Source organism: Gorilla gorilla, chromosome 21 (assembly GCF_029281585.2).
Source record: "Gorilla gorilla gorilla isolate KB3781 chromosome 21, NHGRI_mGorGor1-v2.1_pri, whole genome shotgun sequence".
NCBI lineage: Eukaryota > Metazoa > Chordata > Mammalia > Primates > Hominidae > Gorilla > Gorilla gorilla.
In genome coordinates this window covers 20,364,916-20,379,563 of record NC_073245.2, presented here as the reverse complement: position 1 = coordinate 20,379,563, position 14,648 = coordinate 20,364,916, and the positions used below count along the sequence as shown (strand labels likewise).

At 41.8% G+C, this 14,648-nt stretch overlaps 1 protein-coding gene across 1 annotated transcript in view; it reads right to left on the bottom strand.

The window, feature by feature from the left end:
• Nucleotides 1-436, bottom strand: part of SLX4IP (SLX4 interacting protein) — a 191,870-nt gene extending 191,434 nt beyond the window's left edge. Inside the window, exon 1 of the mRNA XM_004061815.5 lies at nucleotides 126-436. The gene's annotated coding sequence lies outside the window, so the exon portion shown is untranslated. The remainder of the gene's footprint in view (nucleotides 1-125) is intronic.
• Nucleotides 437-14,648: the final 14,212 nt, after the last annotated feature.

Here is a 14,648-nt window from a genome sequence, read left to right as displayed (position 1 = left end):
GTACAGGGAGAAGGATTCGGAAAAGTCTCAAAAAATCAAAGCAAAAAACCAGGAGGGAGGAGATGGGCAAACAGGTCAGTTCACTTGAAGGAACATCTGAGGTTGTCAGAGGTCCATGTGCTTACCTATGATGGTGGCGGGGTTTGGGCTCGGGCTTTTACATGTTTTGTTACTGTCCAGGGTCACTGGCGGAGTAGTACCTGGCTGTGGAACTCGGACTACACAGGTAGCCGGAACTGCAGCCAACCTTCAGAAGCTTAAGGGAAGCACTTTCGCGCTTACTTCCTCCTTCCCAGGGTCTCCGCGCGCGTTTGGGAACTCAGCCGCCGCCCAAACACAAAATGATCTGGGCAGCTTCGCTGCTGGATTGAGGCCACAGCCAGGATTTAAGATGGCAGCGAAACACTTCGATGGCCCGTGGAATCTGCCCAAAAGAAAAATGGCCTCTGTTCAGAATATCGCGGCTTTCAAAGTGGGCCCAAAACAAAAATGGCGCCGGACGCAGGCTATTTAAAGGCTGGGACCCCAATGACTCTGATTAGCAACTAACGAATCATGGTAACTCATGGTGCTAGGCAGTTGAACTGACCGAGAGAAAAAAAAACGCTTTTCTGTGGTGTTTTCTTAACATTGGAAAATGACTAGTTCAAGAATGGAACATATATTCGGTGCGAAAGATTGTGGGAAAGGAAAGGTAGCTTTCACAGTGCCGGATAAATTTTAATGAAAATAGCCATGTTTGAACATAACTTCCTATATATTTTTTAATGTTAAAAGAGAATAAAAGGTTTGTCCTGGAACCCAGAAGCAGGATGGGGAAATGCCGGGTGAATTATCTAATCTGTGAAGAGTACGAGCTGTAAAACTCCGCGCTTCCCTGTAAGCCCTCAGGAAGGACTGAGGGCGGATGCTTTAGTAGAAGGCAACTAGCTCTCATGGCGCATGTCCGTTTTCCAAACCCGATCCCGGGAGTTACTGGAGGGTAAAAATCCTGATTTTCCAGACAACCGCACAGAGAGGCGGGATACTGGCGCTAAGCGACAAATCCAAGTGCTTTGTGATTGGTCATGTCAGGACAGAGAGCAGAGCGCAGTGGACTATTTCTTTCTTTCATTCAATAAATCATTGTTAAGCGCTCACCAAAAGGCAGAAGCTGTGCCATTTTGATATGTTATTTAAATTTTATGCGTTCTTTTAAAATTTCAGTTTCAACAATTTGCTGGAATATACGCTGAATAAACTTCGTTCCCCGTTTTTTCCGGTGACGGCCGCAGTTGGCTGGAGCTTCACGGAAAACCCGGAGAAGCGGAATGGGGGCGGCCCGGCGTCGACCGCAGAGCTGCGCGTGCTCCGTGCCCTCGCGCGACGCGAAGGTTGCCGGGATCCGCGGCAGCAGCGGCTGCTTGAGATCTGTTTCTGGGGCCTCTGGCGGTGGCGGCCTGGGGCGGCGCGACGGCTGGTGGGCAGGTGAGAGCTCTGGGACTTTAGGTGGAAAAGCCCGCTTTGTGTCCGGCCGAAGAGAGGGGAAGGGGCTTGTAGGCGCCTCCCTCTCCACCCCAAAGGTCACCGGTCTCCTCACTGAAGGATATTTGAGGGCGGGGACAAGGAGGAGGCTGGCTCTCTGTAGGAGGCGAAAGACCGACCTCTGAAATAGCTGCCGATGGTAAATGTTGCGGTCGGCACGGATGCGGGCGGCGAGGAGGTCTTCCCGCCGGTGGGGAGAGCTGGAGGAGTGGCGCCTCACCACGCTCCCACCTGCGCTGCCGCCTTCTACGCCGAACCTGTGACTCCCCGTCCCCTCCCTCGCTGGGAGGAGACCCGTGTGCCCCTGACTGTCTGGAGGGTGCACGGTGTACCCCAGGCTGTCGGGAGGTGGGGGCCGCCCTCCGACGGCGTTAGAGACGTTGTGCAGCGTGGCCCTGCCAGCTACGTGAAAGCAGCCGCGGGGCTTGCAGGGCTGTGGACCTTGTAGGGATGACCCTCTAAGGTCATGCTCGTCTTCCTCCCCGATAAGACCATACCCAAATCCTGTGGCCGTTTCAGAGACTCAATATGACGGTTTCATTCATTCATTAATATCTTCAGTTTATCCATAAACAGATATACACGTGTCTACAGCACTGCCGAGTTAGTAGATACGGCAGTGACCAAGACGGACTTGCACGGTCCTGACTCCTTGTTCTAGTGATGGGGGAGAAACAATACGCTCCCTATCCATGAGTTCCGCATGTGTCAATTCAACCAACTGCGGATAGAAAATACTTTGGGGCGGCGGGGTTTGGTGGCTCACCCCTGTAATCCCAGCACTTTAGGCTCTCGAGGCGGGCGGATCACTTGAGTCAGGAGTTTGGGGCCAGCCAGGCCAACGTGGCGAAACCCGGTCTCTACTAAAAGTACAAAAAAATGAGCCGGGCGCAGTGGTGCACGCCTGTAATCCCAGCTACTTGGGAGGTTGAGGCAGGAGAATCGCTTGAGCCCTGGAGGCGGAGGTTGCGGTGAGCGGAGATCACGCCACTGCACTCCAGGTTGGGCGACAGAGACTGTATTTAAGAAAATAAATAAATAAAAACATTCTGGGGGAAAAAAGATGGTTACATCTGTACTGAACACGTGCAGACCTTTTTTCTTGTCATTCCCTAAACACTGCAGTGTAACAACTACTTACATAGCATTTAACGTTGTATTAGGTATTATAAGTAGCCTAGAGATTATTTAAGGTACATGGAAGGAGGTGGCAAGTTGTGTACAAAACTACACGATTTTTTTTTTTTTTTTTGACAAAGAGTCTCACTCTGTCGCGCAGGCTGAAGCTGGATCTCTGCTCACTGTGCAACCTCCGCCTCCCGGGTTCAAGCAATTCTCCCTGCCTTAGCCTCCGGAGTAGTTTGGGATTACAGGCACCCGCCACTGCACCTGGCTAATTTTTGTATTTTTTAGTAGAGATGGTGTTTCGCCATGTTGGCCAGGCCGGTCTTGAACTCCTAACGTCAGGTGATCCACCCGCCTCGGCCTCCCAGAGTGCTGGGATTACAGGCATGACTCATGGCATCTGGCCTAATACACAATTTTTAAATCAGGGACCTGAGCATCTGGATTTGGGTATCTATCATGGGTCCTGGATGCAATCCCCCTAATACTGAGGGGTGATTGCACATTGATATTGAGCAAGATGTTTCTAGATTGTCCTAGGTTGGGTTTCCTGAGAATCAGACTCTGAGGAGATTTAGAGGCAGGACATTTACTAGAGAAGACTTTTTGGATGATTACCAGGGAAGAAAGGAAGCAGGATTGGGCAATAGAAAAAGTTAAGCTGCAGTGAAGTCTCAAGGATGTTCTCCACCAGTCCCACAGGAACTCTAGTGCTGGGTTGGCCCTTCAAAGTTGAAGAGAATGGCCAGGCTTTTATACCCCTTGATTGATCTGTCGTTGGATGTCTGTTTCCCTGGAAAGGGCCTAACTTCAACTCTCTTCAGCCAAGTCAATCATGGACGGAGGCTGGCAGCCGAGGTCTGTCTCAGCACTTCCAGGAGCTGGGGAAATAAGCCTTTCATTCCTTAGGGGGGTCAGGGTGGCACATCACAGCATTCATCACAAAGGTAGGGCTTTGAAGGAAACACACGTGCTAGAGAATAATGGGGAGGGAGAGGGAAAACACTTTAGGTTGAGTGCTGAGAGAAAGGCCCTCTGAGTAGGTGACATCTGAACTAAGAGCTGAAGCAGAAGAATAAGCCATCCTCTGTGGACCAAAGGGGACAAGATTCTCTACTTTTCTGCTACGCACTAGGAATATAGCAGAGAAGACAAGTGGCTGCTACCTTCTGTTATCGTGGGTGGCAGTGACTAGTTTTTCTAGATCTTGACTCCCTGCCATAACTAAAGATGGAGTAAGTAAAAATGGATTGAGAGTAATTCAGAGGAGGATAGAGGAAAAAATGAGAACTATGATTTTGAAAAATGAGTCAACTTGGTAAAGACTTTATGCAGTTTTTTGTGCGGGTTTGGTTCGGTTTGGTTTTTTGACCCTATACAACATTGAGTTATGTTTTATTAAGATTGTCCCATTATCTTCTCAAACCTATATTCTCCTTGAGGACAAGAATCATGCCTTACTCTTCTTGGTAGTTCCCCCCTGAGGCTAGTAGTCTTGCTAGCACCTAATAGACACTAAGTGAGCATTTGGATACAATTAATCTTGTACATATTTGAAGTGAAAATTGCTAATCCCTAAATATTGTGAACGTGGGATACATGACTGTGTTTGGATTTGTCTTTACAATATTTCCTCACCTTATAAGTTAGAACCCAATTTTAGTCAAAATATTCGATGATGATATATAATTGCTTTGATCAAGCAGGAACCTCCAGGGGTGCCTATTTTTATATATGATTCGTATAAGATAATATACTCCCAATAAAAGTAATGGCTGCCGTGTATTGAGCACTTCCCACATGCTAGGCACTGTACTAAGCTATGAATATATATAGTTCTCTTCATAATGTGGCCCCCTATTTCAGATCATGACATTGAGGCAGGAGAGAAGTAATTTGTCCAAGACCATAACTGATTTGTGATGGAGGTTAGAATTTGATTCTCACCATTACTCAATGCTTTTGCTCTTACGTAAAATGTTGTTTCAGACCAACAACGTGTCTGAAAATGTAGACCAAGTTTCAGTCATTGTAGGATTCTCACATTTGATCACTTGGCTGCTCTATTAACTGTTATTAGAGAAACAAACATGAAATTTTTCACCCTGTCTTTGCTTCTTTGCTCTGTATCAGTTTTCTGACTTCCTTCACAGCTTTCCTGGCTCTCACTTTAGAAGCTTGACAGTTATCTGTCCTCTAATATCCTAGAATCTGATTACCAGATTCACTACCCTAGTCAAACCCCAAAGACCTCTGAACCTCTCTGTTGAGACTGGGTATTTTTATTCTTAGCTAACTAACTGAAACTGCCCAGAGAAGTGGGCCTTCCTTTATGGGGACCACTTCCCTTAGTTTGGGCATTTATTCTAATCCTCTCCAGTTCTTGCTGTACTACAGGTTAATTCCAGTAATGTTTTTTTCTTTTTGACATAATCAAAATAATAATAGCTAACAATTACTGAGCCCAGACAAAGTGCCAAGTATTGTGATAACTGCACAGCAAGCTTATGATATGGACGTTATTATTCACATTGTACACACAGTGGAACTGAAGCACAGTGAGATTAAGTGACTCATCCAAGGCCACACAGCCAGTTGTAAAGTGGTAAGTGAAGATTCAAAGCCAGGTGGTATGAGTCCACAGCTCATCCCTTAATCACTACGTGACAATGCATTCTTACAAAAATGATTTAAAGTGCTTGACTTTCTGAAAACTGGTAGGCAGGATCTAGATCCTAGTGGATTTTTCTTTCTGCTGTACTAAGAAATTTAGATTTCACTCTAGTCAAAAATGTCACTAAAGGCTTTTAAGCAAAGCAGGAATACAACCAGATTTGTTTTTGTTTTTTTTTTTTTGTTTTTTTTTTTTTTTTTTTGCAAGATGGCTATATTAAAAGTGTAGAGAATGGATTAGTGGATGTAGATTGGAACAATGGGTCTTAAACTTTAGCTTCAGAATTACCTAAAGAATTAATTAAAACACAGATTACTGGACCCCACCCTAGAGTTTCTGACTCAGTAGGTCAGGAGGGGCAGCTTGATAATTTGCATTTCTAATAAATTCCCAGGTGTTGCTAATGGCATTGTTGAGAGGACCACACTTTGAGAACTACTGGAATCGAAGCAAGGAGGTCATGTGAGGGCGCGAGGGTCTGGACTGTGACCCTAGGGAGGAGGGATTATGTAAAGAAACACTTATGTCAAATGGCAGGATGTGCTGAGTTAGTTGACGAGGAGCATGAGGAAAAGGGCAGAGTCCAGTATATCCAGATTTCTGAATTGAATGGCTTAGTAGATAATGCTTTTTGTTAACAAAACAGGAAATCCAGGTGGAACAGCAGTTTGGGAGGGAAAGAGGACTTATTTTTATATGAGATGAATTGAGACTATTTGTGGGGACGGTTAGTTCAAAGGTGTACAGTAGCAGTTTATTATGTGGGTCTAAGCTGGAGATGAACGTGTGAGAGCCAGAGTGGATGCATGATCATAGAAGTTTGGGGATTGAATGAGACCGCCCAGGAAACAAACACTACCAAAGACAGATCTTTGATAAGGATGAATAGGTGGATGGAAACCAGCAGGCTATTAAAGGAGACTAAGAAGGAACAGTATAGAGTCCTGAGTACTTAGGAGTCTCAAGAACACATCAAAAGGCTACAGAGAGATTATGTAAGGGGAAGGATTGGTGATCTTTGTGGTCAGAACACTTTCCATGGAGAATGAAACAAAAGCAGATTGCTTGGGTTTGAAGATGGAATGGGAAGTGACTGGAAAAGATGCATTATTTGAAAGGAAAGAGATTGTATAGTACCTGGAAGGAAAATGGTAAAGGGCAGTTGCCTTAGGGAATTTGATTTTGACTCTTTTCAGTGGAGAAAAATAGTCATAGTTATGCAAAAGAGAAAGGCCCTTAAGAGTGGAAGCTTGGAGGTAGATGAGAGGGGATAATGAAGTTAGAACCCCAAAGACACAGTAGAAAGTGGGACTGGAACACAGGTAATAGGAATACCAGTTCTTCTGACAGCAGGCAAGGAGGTTTATTTATTTATTTATTGAGACGGAGTCTTGCTCTGTCACCTAGGCTGGAGTGCGATGGCGCGATCTCGACTCACTGTAACGTCTGCCTCCTGGGTTCAAGCGATTCTCCTGTTTCAGCCTCCCACGTAACTGGGATTACAGGTGCACGCCACCACATCCAGCTAATTTTTCATATTTTTAGTAGAAATGGGGTTTCACCATCTTGGCCAAACTGGTCTCAAAATCCTGACCTCAAGTGACCCACCTTCCTCAGCCTCCCTGAGTGCTGGAATTAGAGGCGTGAGCCACCGCGCCCAGCTGAAAGAAGATTTAGTTGAGAGCTAAGGTGCACATAAGGGGACAGCAAGTTAGAGGTGTTCATACCTAAAGAGCCATAATGTCCTCTGGCCAATAGGTTATCTGCAGAAATGAAGGTGGAGCATACAATTAAAATCTTGAAAATGATGAAGGGTAGAAATGGGCTCTTTAGGGATTCAGAACATACCAGGAACACATAAAGTGTTTGCTGTAGCACTAAAGGCCCATTCATCTAGGTATCTGATCTGGAACAATCTGGCTATCTGCATGATACCTACTCCCCTCTCCTCCACCAATCACCAGTATCAAATGGCAGCCAGGGTGTAAAAACAGTGAAAGGGGACAGGATTCTCAGACAACTCTATAAACCACTACAACCATTGTGATAAACCACAGCTTGCTGGTAAGCTAGTTTTCACTTCTCATTAGTTGTTAATCACTTGCTTAATATTTGAGACTGCCTACAATTAGTGAAACCCCCATATAAGACTTACGATGCTTTCAGTATATTTTTTATTTACAAATACATTAAATTCACAGCAATGAGCAGGGAGGAATAGCAAAAGACATAAGATACTTACACATACCTGTTTCGGCCTTCTGACTGCAGATCCACTCCTGACTCAGTTATGCTGTTAGCAGCCCAGCTCTTGGATATAGGTCAAGCTGACCTTGAATGGTTTGGTGGGGAAGGTGTTAGGATTTGCAGAATGGAAACTTTAGAACTCAGTTATGATCCATGGGTTCATTAAGAATTACAGTATTGTTTTTGGGGTGTGTGTTTTTACAAGACTGGAGAAGTCCAGCAAAATGAGTGTTATTTTAGGTGATATAGTTGGAAAAGAAAAAGGAAAACGATTGTTCTGTTTACCATGTCAGTTCATTTCATAGCACAGTTGAAGACCACGTGCGGTCTTTTCTATTGTGTACACAGAAAAAATGCCACAATTCAAACTGCTGTATTAAAAATTGAGGATAAAAAATAACTTTTTAATGTTGATGATGAGAATTCAGAAATGAAGAATTCACAAATACCTAAAGCCAACATTGTCATTGTAAAAGAAAAGGCATAGTACAATTCCAGTAAACTTCATAAAGTTTCATTATCACAAGAGCTGGGTTAATTGGTTTTTAATATTCTATCTAATGTTCTTCTCATGATTAAATTACATTCAGTGGAAGTTTTTAAAAATTACAATTTTTTCAAATCACAACAGCAATTAAGACCAAAAAGAATCCATTTTACACTGTGTCCAAAAGGCCAGCAGATGGCGCCCAGCAAGCCCAATAGGCAAAATGAGAACCTTTGATGTAACATTCCCTGCATCCAAGTTATTTTAGGCCTAATTTTGCAGGAAGCAATTAAAAAAACTTGATGGCTTTAATTAATACTATGCTAGATAGAATAATCTGATGGCTAGATCCAGCTGTTTGGGAAGTTCTAGGAAGCTTGCTTGCCTTTTTGCCCTTAACCCTACGTGTGTGTGTGTGTGTGTGTGTGTGTGTGTGTGTGTGTGTGTGTGTGTGTGTGTCAGTGTTTTCCTTTCTTGGCCTTTAAGCTACTCTAAAAGATTACAGTATTTATAATGAGGTAGAAGCATAGCAAGTTCTCCCTCTTGTGTTCATTAATCTCTTGCTGTCATTCTATACTGAGAACTAAATTAAAGAAAACTGAACTAACCCAGCTAATCTCAACCATTAGTAGGTCACGGATGTGTTTTTGGAGGATATAGACTCTTTTGCCCTCTGATTTTTTTTCTTTTTCTTACCTCCAGAACTGTAAGATGCCCTCTAATTTTGGGCAAGTGAAATGACAGCTGTTAACCTTTTATATACCTGACATGAAAATCAGCCAAGGACATGCCACGGGGCGCGCATGGCTCATGCCTGTAATCCCAGCACTTTGGGAGGCTGAGGCGGGCGTATCACTTGAGGCCAGGAGTTGAGACCAGCCTGGGCAACATGGTGAAACCCCGTCTCTACTAAAATACAAAAATTAGTCGGGCATGGTGGCGTGGGCCTGTAATCTCAGCTACTTGGGAGGCTGAGGTACGAGAATCCCTTAAATCTGGCACGCGGAGGTGAGCCGAGATCACACCACTACACTCCCCCTTGGGCAACAGAGTGAGACTGTCCCAAAAAAAGAAAAAAGAAGAACATGCCAGGCATGATGCCCCAAGCTAGTTGACCTCAGTGATCCTCAAGGGTGTGCATCACGCCCTCCAAATGTTCCCCTCATCCGTGATCACACACTGGAAATTCTGATAGACAGTACTGCCCAAGCTGGGGCACTAATTCTTGACTTGAAGAATTGCTTAGTAGAATACTAGGCAAGACTTTAAAGACTTCACAATCTAAATTGACTGCCACAGTTAACTGACAGTAATCTTAGAATCAATCATTTAATGTTTCTTCATTTATAAAATGATCTCATAAAGTTGCTATGAAAGCAAAACAAAATGAAAAATGTGAAACTTTTGAATAATTTAAGACCATACTTTTGAGCGAAGAATATGAAAAAGCATAATCCACGTTAAGATTGCCTCTAAACTTTTTCTAAACTTAACAAAAGACATTTTAGTAAATGAAACTATAAATATCAACTCTATTTTACTTGATCTAAAATTTACTAATCTCATTTCATGTCTCGATTTCTCTATCCTTCTAAAGGAGTCTTTTTTTAGAAATAAGTTTAAAGAAGATTCAGGAAAGAAAGAAAGGGCAGTGGCAAGTACATTAGAGGGTAAGGAAGGGAAAAAATCTCATTTCTCTTGTTGCTTTGCTCCAAACTTGAAAAGTTCAGTAAATGAGCATCAAACACTAACTTATTTTAGGGATTAACCAGTTACTGCTCATCAAATCTGATCATTTTGAGCTTATTCTTGAGAAATCTTTGTTTTAGACTCAAAATCTCTACAAGACAGTCCATGCCTCTTGGAATGACTTGCCAAGTGTTTTGAGGGAAGGACCATCTCAAGGCAAACTGTAAATAGCTTCAGTTTGTTTCACAAATTGGATCTCCCAGTCTGTCTGCTTCTCACTATCATGAACCTTTCTAAAAGTCAAGGTTTTAAAAACTTTCTTGTCAAGTTCATTTGAAAAATGAGTTAATTTTTAAGAAATTTGTTAATTCTGAAAAGCAGCACATAGAGGCTTTGAGCATGGACTCTGGAGTATTTACACAAATATTTATTGCCATAGCATATTTTGCAATAAAGCATTGAAAAATCTCAAATTTCTTTCAATCACAGATTGGTCAAATTAGGATATCGCCATTACAATCAAATGCTGTATAGCTCTTAAAAATGATAATGGAGATTTATATTCTTTGCAAGAGGGATTACAAAACAGTATGTGTATCATGATCACATTTTTGTTACACCCAAAAGATTTTAGCTCTCTTTTCCTTGTTTCTATATTTGCTAACTTTAAAAAGTAAGGTTATACTATACTATATTTATTAGAAGAGGACAGTAATGCTAATTTTCTTTCTTTTTTTTTTTTTTTTTGAGAAGGAGTTTAGCTCTTGTTGCCTAGGCGGGAGTGCAATGGCATGATCTTGGCTCACTGCAACCTACGCCTCCCAGGTTCAAGTGATTCTTCTGCCTCAGCCTCCCGAGTAGCTGGGATTACAGGCGCCTGCCACCACACCAGCCTAATTTTTTGTATTTTTAGTAGAGACAGGGTTTCACCATGTTGGCCAGACTGGTCTCAAAACTCCTGACCTCAGGTGATCCACCTGCCTCGGCCTCCCAAAGTGCTGGGATTACAGGCATGAGCCACCGTGCCCCGCCCTAATTTTCATTTTGTAAAAAACCACAGAGGAACTAAGAAGAAAAAAAGTGCTAAATTAAAATTGTATCCCCAAAATATGTTTGATTGTAAGTAAAAGCTCTGCAAGAGTTTATAAACAAAATAAATAACACATTACCTCGCTAACTACCATATCAAATATAAAATTTGAAAACTATTTTTTTTTTTGTAAAACTAGCAATGAGCTTTCCTAGTAAGGTATAGTAAGGTCTAATGTGTCTTGCCCTGAGAAGAGGTTATGCAGGCAATAGAATACATCCAGTGTACTGGAGATTTTTCACTATTAAGTGAAAGAAATGAAGTAGTTTAAAGTTATATGCCAATGTCATTTTTTAAAAATATATATTTTTTCTTTTAAAATAGAGATGAAGTCTCACTATATTGCCCAGGCAGTCTCGAACTCATGGGCTCAAGCAGTCCCCCTGCCTGAGCCTCCTAGAGTGCTGGGGTAACAGGTGTGAGCCACTGTGCCTGGCCTTTTTTTTTTCCTTTTTATTTAATATATTTTTTTCTTTTAAAATAGAGATGAGGTCTCATTATATGCCAATGTCATTTTAAAGTGCTAATTCCATCTTGCTCAGTGAAAAGGGACTATTATATGTACAGTGTGATACTTATTGTTTTTATGTGAATTAAATGAAAACTCTAAAAATAGTTTGTAAAGTGAAAAGCCCTTCCATACTGATCCTAATCATTTCCCAAGCCTCTCAAAGGACAACAGAATTATCTGTCAGAAAATAGTTACTTGCTCTCTCACCCCCATTAGCCAAATCAATGTATGAGATATGGAGAATTTGAGGAAGTGGGGACATGTAGATGTTCAGTAAACATTAAAGCAATTAATCATTAAATCAGTCTACATCATTTACTAACCAGGAAATACTGTACTGAGTCTCAGTGATGTTTAGCAAATAGAGTTTTCGGTTAAAATAGATACTGATTTCCAGGTTTAACTAAACCTAAATCTAGAAAAAGATTCATCAATCCTTAAGTTATCCTAATGGAAAGAGTAATAGACTGTTAAGCACAATATACATAAAATTGAGCATTTCTTTTATCTTTAACTGGGAGATGACCTAAAGATTCACTAAGTATTATAGGGAGCTAACCCTATATAATTTTCACTCTTCTCAAGGAGGGTTCATACTATGTCATTACATGCTGTTAACCACTTTGCTGGAGAGAATAGTACAACACTTCCCCAAACATTAGTGTTACAGATTGTCATTTAATTTGTTCCTAATTTTAGTTCTTGAGTTACAAATCTCAATTTTATTATTACATCCTTTTATCCTATCCAGTCTCTTTTTTGCTTTTGGTTTGTTTTTTCGAAACGATCGCATTTCATCACCTGTGCTGGAGTGCAATGGTGTTATCTCAGCTCACCGCGGCCTCAGCCTCCCAAGGTCCAAGCGATCCTCCTACCTCAGCACCCCCCACGCAGCTAGAACTACAGGCGTGCGCCACCATGCCCAGCTAATTTTTGTATTTTTTGTAGAAACGGGTTTTGCCACGTTGCCTAGGCTCAAGTGATCCGCCCACCTCAGGCTCCCGAAGTGTTAGGATTACACTTTTGTGAGCCACTGCACCTGGCCCTAATCTCTTTTTATAAGCTAGGGTTTTTTTTCCTTGAGTTTATAGTTCAGAAAAAAGCTGACAAATGTTGAATTATGTTAATGATCATGGAGAAGTAAATGGTGAATGGCAGATATGGCTCTTAAAAGTAATGTGACTTGAAGGGCCAGGCGCAGTGGCTCACACCTGTAATCCCAGCACTTTGGGAGGCCGAGGCGAGCGGATCGCAAGGTCAGGAGATCGAGACCATCCTGGCTAATACGGTGAAACCCTGTCTCTACTAAAAATACAAAAAATTAGCCAGGCGTGGTGGCGGGCACCTGTAGTCCCAGCTACTCGGGAGGCTGAGGCAGGAGAATGGCGTGAACCTGGGAGGCGGAGCTTGCAGTGAGCTGAGATCGCACCACTGCACTCCAGCTTGGGGACAGAGCAAGACTCTGTCTCAAAAAAAAAAAAAAAGATAATATAACTTGATAACCTCATGTTGAGGGGAATAGAGGTGCCAAAGTCACCTTAAGTATTGAGACTGGATATAAATAACAGTATCTTCTAGGCCTTTAGTTAAGGTGTTTGCAAACAAGAATGCCATATGTCAATCAACACAGGCCAGCTGACCTTTGGTGCAGCCTCTGTCTCTCCTATAAGTAAGTAGCCTTTACTAGAATTCTTCCCTCCTTACTCTAAATTCCTCCCCCAGTTATTTTATTGTACTCTCAAATTCCCAAAGGCTTTTGCCTTTGGACTTCACAATGAAATTTAATTATGATACAGTTATTTGTAATTGATTCCCTCTAAAAATGGAACATAAGCATGTCAATAAAAGGTGTATTCTCTAAAGGTTACAAAAAGTATATAGTATACCACAGTACGTTAGAAAAGGAAAAGGCCATAAAATACTTTCATTTACAAAGCAGGTCGTGTTTCCTCTATCTAGTAATTAAAATTTTGCCACAAAGTCCTTATAAAATATGAATTGAGACCTTTGGGAGAAATGATTTATAATGCTAAGAATAACATGTTCATAGCTATAAGATAACATCTTTTATTATTTTTAGTATGTATACACAGAACACAGATGGTTCAGACTATTTAACTCAGTACTATTGTGTTTTGGTCTTAAAAGAGGGAATAAGAAATTCTTTTCAGACCTTTTTCTAATGGCATTTAGACAAAAATAAAGTAATTTAGGAGATTTCATGGTACTAAAACTCAGAGATGCAATTGAGCCAAGTTCATAGCATGTCTCATAGATGGTGGAGCAGTCCTTATTAAGAGTATAAGGAACAGTATAAGGAGTCTTTAGAGGTTGTCCAGATTCAAGTTCCCAAACCCAACAGATCATCAAACATAGCATCTTTCTGGGCCCTACTTCCATCCTTTCCAAATTTAAAATATATATATATATTTTAAAAGCTAACTAACTTTTTAACTCCAGGCAACTGTCTAGCCCCAGTTTCTTTGTCTAAACTAGGTTGATAACCCTGCAAGTTAGGGTTTTCTAGTGATTCAGGGCAAACACTCTAAAATGCAGTAGTTTTGCACATAAATGTGGAAATGGCGTTACATTCATTCTAATTCGTAGCGTCCAAGCCAGAAATCTTTTACTGCAATTGGAATCCATGCTCAGCTGTTGTAATCGCAGTTGAAACACTTATCACTACATCCTGTCAGAATATGGAACCTAAATTCTTACTGCATATTTGTGGATTACCGTTTGATTCTTCTGTTAAAATTGTGACTAAATGTAATTTTTTTTTTTTTTTTTTTGAGGTGGAGTCTCATTCTGTTGCCTAGTGCAGTGGCATGATCTTGGCTCACTGCAACCTCCACCTCCCAGGTTCAAGCGAGTCTGCTGACTCAGCCTCTAGAGTAGCTAGGATTACAGGCATGCGCTACCATATCCGACTAATACTTATACTTTTAGTAGAAACGATGTTTCACTGTGTTGGCTAGGCTGGTCTCGAACTCCTGACCTCAGGCAATCTGCCTGCCTCAGCCTCCCAAAGTGCTGGGAATACAGGCATGAGCCACCACCCTCAGCCTGTAATTATAATTTTTAAAAAATATAATTTAAAAAAAGGCTCTTACTCTATTGTGGCTCAGAGAACATTAATATATTTAAAGAACACTCCATGCATGTGTGTTTTCAAAGATTCATATAGCTTTTCCAGCAGGTAATGTTGCTCCTTTACAATTGTTGCCAAAAAGTCAGTATTGCTCTGTAAGTTCCCCGAGGCTGACTGCCTGCTCCCTTTGGGTCAATGACATGTCTCTTT